Below are 9,030 nucleotides of genomic sequence, written 5' to 3'. Positions count from 1 at the left end.
AAAGAGGAGAGAAATAATTATAATAATGCCCCCCCCCCATAGCCGACTCTAACTAATGAGTCTTTTATGGGGGCAAAAGTCCCATAATGCCCTTGCGGCTACATAACTCAACACAGATTAATGTGCTGTGTGATCATGTGATGTCTCACCAATTTCAGTTCTTCACTTTATTTTGCTTTGAAGATTGCTCATGGGTAGGGTATTTGGTGAGGTATATCTCTGTTTTATATATGAATTTGGTTTGGATATAAAAATAGGTGACATGATGAATCTATTATCTTTGAAACAGGTTAATGGATTGAATATAGAAATAATTTTTTTTTAAAAAAAAATACATATAGCGGCGTTTTTTTACAAACGCCGCTAAAAGTATAAACTCAACACCTATCACGGTTCTTTTTAAATGCCATTGTAATACACTTTTCCCGTCGTTTATTGAAAAATGCCACAAAAGAAAAGAAATTCAATACCTATCACGACACTTATGAAAACGCCGTTGTAGTAATTTTTCCCGGCATTTATTAAAAAATATCGCGAAAAAAGTACATACACAGTCACACTAAAAAAACGCCGTTGTACAAAAATGGCAGTACCTTTGCCGATATTTCAGCGGCACAAATTATAAACGCCGTTATATCCTATGGCGGCTTTGTTTGGACTTATAGCGGCGTTTAAAAACGCCGTCGTAGGCCCAATTTCTTGGAGTGTTACTTGTATGCACTAGATGAGTTGTCTTCTCGAGATTTCTGATCCAGAAACACGGAATCTGGATCAATCCCAGCCAATTCCGATACGGATCGGATAAGAATCGGCCTGGATCAACCCCGAAATCGGTGTGTTTTAATGCCCTAACCCTAGTTTCCGTACAAGGATCGTCTGGAATCGGAATCGGAATCAGGATTGGCTGGAGCCGATTCCGATCCAGCCAATCTGATCCCAATTCTTGAAACCCTGCTCTGATCCTATGAAGACTTAAAAGTTTTTAAATTTGTACATTATAATGCATGTAGCTTGGCCTTCATTTTGCACGTTTTCATTCCATGCTTTATCTTGTTCCAGATGGTGGAGTTCAGCAGTATTGCTGTTCAACCTTTGTTACAGTTGTGTGGTCGTTTGCAACTTATAACTGCACAGGTCAATAGCTTATATCCGTTAAATTAATTAGCAGTTCTGAGGGGATTTTGTTGAGTCACTCTTTCATTCTGCAGATTGACAAGGCTGTGGAGACCAGGAGTCAAACAGTATCAAATGACAAGCAGTTGGATGAAAGTGAAGATGAAGATGAAGATGTCGATGAATTTGTCTATAAGGAAGAAGATGAAGAATCTCAAAGTGGTAGTGATGGTGATAATTAGAAGTATTCATTGTTTGAGGTAATTATTCTGTGCAAGTTAATTTGTTCCTTTCAGCCCAGGCTGAATTGTAATATGAAATGAATGTTCATACAAAATAATGGTGGCCGCTTAGATTTTTATTTTTATTTTTAATAATAATAATTTGTAATATATTTGTTTATTTCTCTAGAATAAAAAAAAATTTAATTCTGGAGGTTAAAAAAATTAAAAAAGGAAAAAAGCATCAACCAATAAATTTGGCTTACTTACACATAAAAATCAGAAGTCCAAACATTTTTCATGAAAAAATCTCAGAAAAATGGATTTTGCCCCGCCCTGCTAATGTAGTTGTAGATAGGGTAAAGCCCACCTGCATTTCCCCTCTCATCATCATAATCAGCGGTAAAACCATGACCCTTGTGCAGTCAATTTTAGCATCACACTTCCAGGGGGTTAAAAAAGAAAAAAGGATAAATGCCATACATATATACCTAAAAGTGGTTTTTACTTGAAGAATGGGAATTTAATTTCCTCCCCCCTCCCCCCAACTGAAAAAAAGCCTCATTCTTTATTTTGATGCAAGAAATCTAAATGCTGTGGTCCATTTCCTTTCTAGAATTATTGTTTTTTTTTTTTTTTTTTTCATTTTTTTGCCCCCTTTTTTGCAGTTCTTTTTTTTTGGGGGGGGGGGGGGGGTGAGGGGGGGAGAGGGAATGTTGGTATTTCCATGCATTTGCATCAGAATGCTTTTTTCTGTCTGGAAATTTTTCTTCATATTGATCAAAATTGTGCAATATATATATATAGGAATTAATTAAGATCACTGGGGGGGGGGGGTATTTATTGAGAAGTTTGATTGGAATCTTGGTTTATAAATACCTGTCACATTTTGTTTCAATTTATTATGTCAAAACCAACAAAATCTGTGAAGTTTAAAGTTGTGTTACTTGATAGTTAGTATTGGCTCCCATAGGATGCATCCAAACTTGTGTACAAAGGCAGGCTCTTCAAAAGTAACTCTGCATTTTCTTGTTCTCTTGTTGTGCTGTCTGTATCAGTTGCTATGTTTCCTTGTAAAATATTTTCCCTTGTCATTACTTTTGGCCCATTCTGCAACTGATTGTATCAGTTGGATTCTGTTTGTGGTTTATTTTGTGCTTTGCAGTTCAAAAATTGTGCTGCTCATGCAAAGTAAATCCCATATAAAGACCAGCTTCAATCAGTTCACAGTACCCAGTGACAGATCTTGGCAGTGTAAATCTGGTAACCCCAATTTCATTTTCTTTTAGGCCACTGTCCTACACATCACGGCCCCACAGTTATTCATGCTTTGTTTCTGTGAATGTAGTTGCATGCTTTGAGTAGATTTTTTTAGGGGTACAGTGATAAATGATGGTTAAAAAAAAAAATTATAGAATATGAGTTTCACTCTATAACCTATCTATATGTTGTTATTATTGTTTAAGGAAAGCACTGTTCTGTAAGTTCAGATGTTAAATGCCGAGCTAGCTGATTAGTAATTTTGTATCTCTTTCTGGGTAGACCTATCTGAAATGCGCGCATCTCTTTCAGGATTTGTTAGAAAAATTCATTTGATTGCTCCTCGAGTGTAGGAGCAGTCTCACCTGTGAGAAGAAACTGAGATTCTCCCAATCGATGTTTTAAGTGTTGATCCCTTAATTATAAACAGCAACTGTTACATACATAAATCCACCTGGATCACCTATCTCAGGCATATATATTCATAGTTGGCAAATTCGAGGGTTTAGGCTTACAAATCAGGAAAAAGGTCTAACAGACGTTAAGAATTCAAAACCAGTTCCACTCAATTTTCAAGTTAAGCTAAATTATTACTCGAACCCACCTGATCTCCATTGGGATAAGGTTGACATAACATGACAAGATCTAGCTGGCTTTATAAGTCATTTCACATGATACCTGCAAATGACTTCTGCGTATTAATAATGTCACCAACCCCTATGTAGGAATGGTCCCCAGCATAGAAATGTTAAAAATAAATAATGAGTGACTGGTAGCAGCGCTACCGTCATTTTCCTTAAGCGCGACACTAAACTCAATGGTTTAATCCGAGCCATTAATTTTTTTACCTTTTAATCCTAGACGTTGAATAAAAAAAATAATTAACCTGCTCACTGTCACAGCAAGTTTCTTTTCTTTTCTTTTTTCCTATTATTCTTAGTTGCAGGGGAGTGCTTGTGCTTCTGAGCTCTCTGTGCGAGCTTCTGCCGGAGCGGCAGCCATCGCCACCCCATTCTCAATCTCCTACCAGCTTCTCCGACTTACTGGATCCCCAAATCATCAACCCCCACCACCTCTTCCAACTTACGGGATCTCCAAATTGTTAGCATATTAGCATTCCATTAATCACAGAGGTTTAGGGATTACTTGAATCGAATGGAATCGCAGCGGAAGGGATGATCGATTGCGGCTTGCAGTTATGAGCAGATTACGATCACGAATAATCTCGAAAGGTTTCTCCACGAAGAAGAACTCTACACCACAAAACCCTAGGCAACAATGGAAACCCTAGGAAACGCAGAACTTGAAAGAGAGGGAGAGAGTTTCTAATTGTGTTACTCTCTTAGGGTTTGAGCCAAATAACATATTTATAGGCTAAACTCCTAGGGCTCCCCCCACTAATCCGATTCCCTCTGGGAATCTAATCCAAGGGATAAGAAGGGGGGAAGGAATCGATCACTTAAGTGATCGTTCCTCCCTCTCTAGTCTTGGGCCTGCGATCAGCCCCCACATGTGGGCGATCAAGTTGGGTCCAAAGCCCATTAACGTTTTACCTCTCCCACTCGCCCACATAAGGCGCATAAATTTAATTATGCATCAAGTTTCTCTCATTCTGCGTTATCCTCTATACAGGTAATGGGGCGTGCGACCTGTCGAGATGATACAAGGTAGCAATACTATATCAAACTTCCATCTAGCCAACATAGTACATCACTCTCAAAAGTCTCGAAATACCCCAAACGATCCACTTACAACCGATCTAACACTCTTGACCCCTCATGATGAGAAGTGTTAATCTTTGGTATGTAATGTACTCATGACTGCGTCGATCACAAATACGACGCGTCGCCCGAGCAATGAGTCACATAACAAAGGTGTAACGTCCAATGGTTTTCCCTGAGCCCCTCATGTCAATCCAAATATCCCCAACAGCTTTCCCAATCGCTTCCCGCTGGACCGTATCATCCATGGTCCTAAGGAGAACGTCAAAGTAGCATCATTGGGTGTCTTTTTCATGACATCGTCTCAGGTAAAAAGGGTATTGTGGGATTAATATAATCCAAGTGGTTCACACAGTGACGAAGCAGGGATCCATTCGGTCACTCTCACAATCGATCGTCATGAACACATGCAGTATGATATGCATGCTATGGCGTAACTCCCACTAGGGTGGGCATGTCACTCGCAATAAATAAATGCCATACAAATCTTAGTCTAGTCGCTACTCTAAGCACCTAACCTGAGTCTCTAGCGCAGTTACCCTCATGGTTTCTGCTTAGAACCTCACATCTAGCTTCGAATAGGCTACTTGGAAGTGTGGTGTCTTTCAAGTTGGACCAAGTAAGGGTCTCATCTTAGCTCTAACTAAGGCGTCATAGAACACACATGCTCATGGGTTCATCTCGCTCGCTACACCCCACTGTCGAGGTGAATCACCTATGTGAGTGGGTCAATTCTAAGCCTGGTGACATCTTTACAAACAATGAATGTATACACACAAGATTACTCAAACAAATATATGCTCATCAATAAATGTAAGAGAAATACAAATAAATGTCCATCACAAACAAAGTGTTCTCAAAGCAAATACATATCAGATCCGCCTGAGTCCCAAGTTCCAAACGTGAACTAGGAAAATATCTCTGGCAATGGGCTTAGTCAATGGATCAACCAACATATTGCCAGTGGAGATATGCTGTAGAACCACTTCACCTCGCGCTACCATGTCTCGAATGTAGTGATACCGTATGTCAATGTGTTTGGCTCTACCATGGAACTTGGGGTCTTTTGTAAATACAAGCGCTGTCGTGCTGTCACAGTGTATAAGCATAGCGTCGTCTGAGTGAGCAGAAACGCTAAGTCTTTGCAAGAACCTCCTACAGACGGCCTCCTGTACTCTTGTCGAACATGCGACATATTTCAACTCCATCGTGGACAGGGCGATGCAGGTCTGTTTCTTACTACTCTAAGTGACAGCCCCGCCTCCCAGGACAAATGCATACCCCGAAGTGGACTTGCGCTCGTCCCTATCACTAACCCAATTAGCATCACAGTAGCCTCTCAATCTCAAGTCTGAACCACTGAAGGTGAGCGAGAGGCCTGCAGTGCCACGTAGGTATCGAAGTATCCTCTTTATTGCCTACCAATGAGCTGGCCCTGGGTTACTCTGGTAAGGGCTCACCATGCCAACAGCAAAACAAATATCTGGATGCGTGCACATCATCGCATACATCAGACTGCCTACTGCTACTACATAGGGTATTTTGGACATGTGGTTTCTCTCTTTACCACTCTTAGGGCATTGGTCTAGGCTCAAAGTGCATGCCTTGTCCATTGGAGTGTCAATGGGTTTCGAGTTGCTCATATGGAACCGCTCCAGGACTTTCTTTATGTAAGTCTCTTGAGACAAACTAAGAAGTCTCCTAATGCAATCCCTCACAATCTTCCCGCCCAACACAAAGTTGGCCTCACCCATGTCCATCATCTCAAAAGTAGAGGACAACCACTCTTTAGTGGCGACAATTATTTCAATGTCATTCCCAATCAGCAAGATGTCGTCAACAATACAATAATAGGATAAGAAACCCTGCCTTGGACCGTTTAACATACACACAGTGGTCCTCTTCAATCATGTCAAAACCCGCAGTGGTAATGGCATGGTGAAATCTAATGTACCACTGCCTGGACGATTGCTTAAGGTTATAGATGGAACATTTGAGACGGCATACTTTGCGCTCATGTCCCTTCTTCTTAAAGCCCATAGGCTGAGCCAGAAAGATTTCCTCGTCCAATTCTCCATTGAGAAAGGCAATTTTAACGTCCATTTGGTAGAGTTCCAAATCTAACTTTACGATAATGGCTAGAATGAGGCAAATTGAGGCCAGTCTCACCACAGGGGAGAACGTCTCATCATAGTCTATACCCTCCTTTTCGGTATATCCCTTCACCACAAGATTTGCCTTATACTTGTCAATTGATCCATCTGCCTTTCGCTTGACCTTTAGGACCCACTTGTTCCCAATGGCCTTGCGCCTAGGTGAAAGATCAACTAACTCCCAGACTTGGTTATTTCTCATAGAACTCAACTCATCTTCCATAGCAGCTTGCCACATTTTCTTAGCTGGAGAAGAGAGCGCCTCACTCACTAAGGCTGGCTCATCCTCATCCCTCGGGGCATAGACGAGGACAGCGTCCCCTTCAATCTTAAAATGATGTCGGGGAACGTGTCCACATGCGCTTTTACGTGCAGAGGGTTCTTGACCCGCGGGTTGTGCGCTTTCATTAGGTAGCGCACTCCCATTAGGCTGATGATCACTCTCACCCTCTCTGACGATCTCTTGATGAGTGTTTAATTCCTCACCCTCGCCAAGAGTGTGTGAGACCCTTTCATCGGTCTCTATCTCAAAAAGATCAAGGTCTCTGCCAGCGTCACTGATGCTAGGAGAATCGGTCTCAAGAAAATCCACATCACGGGACTCACTCTCTGTCTTCCTCCATCTTGATGTTCACCGTTTGCTACATAGCCTTTCGAGGTGTTGGAATATCTTATAAAGATACTCTTTTTAACTATAGGGCCAAGTTTCCCAAACTTATGGGAAGTACTATGAACATATCCTACACATCCCCATGATCGCATATGCCCCAAAGTGGGCTTTGCGCCTTTCCACAATTCATAGAGAGTGGAAGGAACTGACTGTGATGGCACGCGATTAAGGACGTAGACGGTCAACATAGCATCCCCCCATAAAGATATTGGGAGGTTGGCCTGCGCTATCATCGATCTAACTATATCTAAAAACGTCCTATTCCTCTGCTCTGCTACACCATTTTGTTGTGGAGTGTGGGGAATAGTGAGCTGCTTAGTGATTTCTTTTTCGTCACACATCTCTTTAAATTGATCGAATAAATACTCGCATCCTCGGTCAGTGCGCAGAGTTTTTAACCTCTTGCCTTGCTGATTCTCAACTTTTGCTATAAAGCGTTTAAAGTAATCTAGAGCTTCGTAGCGGTGAGCGATCAGATACACATAACCATATCGTGAATAATCATCGATAAAAGTGAGAAAATAGGAAGCACCATGACGTGCCTTCACGTTTATTGGTCCACAGATGTCTGAATGGACAAGCTCTAGGGTCTGGGTTACCCGTTTAGCCTTTCCAAAAGGCTTTCGATGGGCCTTACCCACTAAACAGACCTCACATGTTAGTAGGTTGACTTTATCGAGTGAGCCAAGAAGGCCTTCTCGAGCTAGCCGTCCCATCCTATCTCGACCTATGTGTCCAAGTCTAGCATGTCAAGTAATTGAATCAGAACTAGTATTAGAATCAATTACAAAAGATGAAGAGAAAACAATAGGAATGATCAAATATAATTTAATAAAACCATTCTCAAGCCTACAATGTCCAAAACTACTACCATCCAATCGTATCTCAAAAGAGTCACCATAAAAAATAAATCAATATCCTTAAGTTAACAATGCAGTAACTGAAAGTAGATTATGCTGGATTTCTGGTGCGTATAGCACATCATGAAGTAGCAAGATGCGCCCAGTGCGCAAGGTGAGCTGGTAGGTACCAACTCCTCGAACTACTTCACTAGTGCCATTCCCCATACTTTGGGTGTCATTCGAAATCTTTCTATAATCTACAAACCCTCTTTGATCTCGCACTATGTGTCTTGTTGCACCTATATCTACAATCCAATCAGATTGGGTTTGGACAACCAAAACATGCGTACATACAAAAGTACAAGGAGAGAGTGGCAGAAATGGTACCTCCTTCGCTTCAGTGCAGTCACGAGCGAAGTGCCCCATCTTCTGGCAGTTATAGCACTTGACCTTGGTAATATCTTTCCTTCAACCTCGCTTGCCATGTCGGCGCTTGGTGGTCTTATGCCCAGTTGGCGCAGCTTTCTGAGCTTGATCCTGATTCCCACTGTTTCTCTATCTCTTGCGCTTAGACCCATTCTTGCGCTGCCCCGTTTAGGCGACAAGGGCATGTGATTGGGTCGCCTCTAGGCGCTCCGCCTCTAGTTTCACATGAGCGGTAATGTCATTAAATGTCTTGACAGTATCGTTATGTATCAGAACTATCTTCATCTGCCCCCAGGAATCAGGCAACGTCCTAATGACGGCCTGTACTTGCTACTCATCGGTAAGGTGTACCCCAACATCATCCGATTTTCGGATCATGTCTTTCACGATCCTGAGGTGTTCAATCATAGTGTGCTTGGGGTCCTTACGGTACATCTCAAACTTTAAGGTCATGGACCTAAGTCTGGTCGTGGATGTACCGCCACAATCGAGCCTTACCTAGTCCCACATGGACTTGACAGTCTCGCACTTCTCATACTGGCCGATAAGATCATCGTGTATCGTGCTTAACATAAGAAAACGTGCACTACGATCTTTCTTAAACCAATTGTCATAAGCCTCTTT

At 41.8% G+C, this 9,030-nt stretch overlaps 1 long non-coding RNA gene across 3 annotated transcripts; it reads left to right on the top strand.

Moving 5' to 3' along the window:
- Positions 1–904: 904 nt before the first annotated feature.
- Positions 905–2,935, top strand: LOC122640740. Of its 3 annotated transcripts, XR_006329737.1 has the most exons (4): positions 921–1,134; positions 1,209–1,373; positions 2,500–2,597; positions 2,877–2,908. It is a non-coding gene; the product is annotated as an uncharacterized LOC122640740 (long non-coding RNA). The 3 variants fall into 3 exon arrangements; XR_006329738.1 differs by lacking the exon at positions 2,500–2,597 and having other exon boundaries at positions 941–1,134; positions 2,877–2,935; XR_006329739.1 differs by lacking the exons at positions 2,500–2,597; positions 2,877–2,908 and having other exon boundaries at positions 905–1,134.
- The last annotated feature ends 6,095 nt before the right edge of the window (positions 2,936–9,030 follow it).

The sequence above is a fragment of the Telopea speciosissima genome, chromosome 9, assembly GCF_018873765.1.
Source record: "Telopea speciosissima isolate NSW1024214 ecotype Mountain lineage chromosome 9, Tspe_v1, whole genome shotgun sequence".
NCBI lineage: Eukaryota > Viridiplantae > Streptophyta > Magnoliopsida > Proteales > Proteaceae > Telopea > Telopea speciosissima.
The sequence above is the reverse complement of the archived record's forward strand: the minus strand, read 5'-3'. Positions and strand labels throughout refer to the sequence as shown.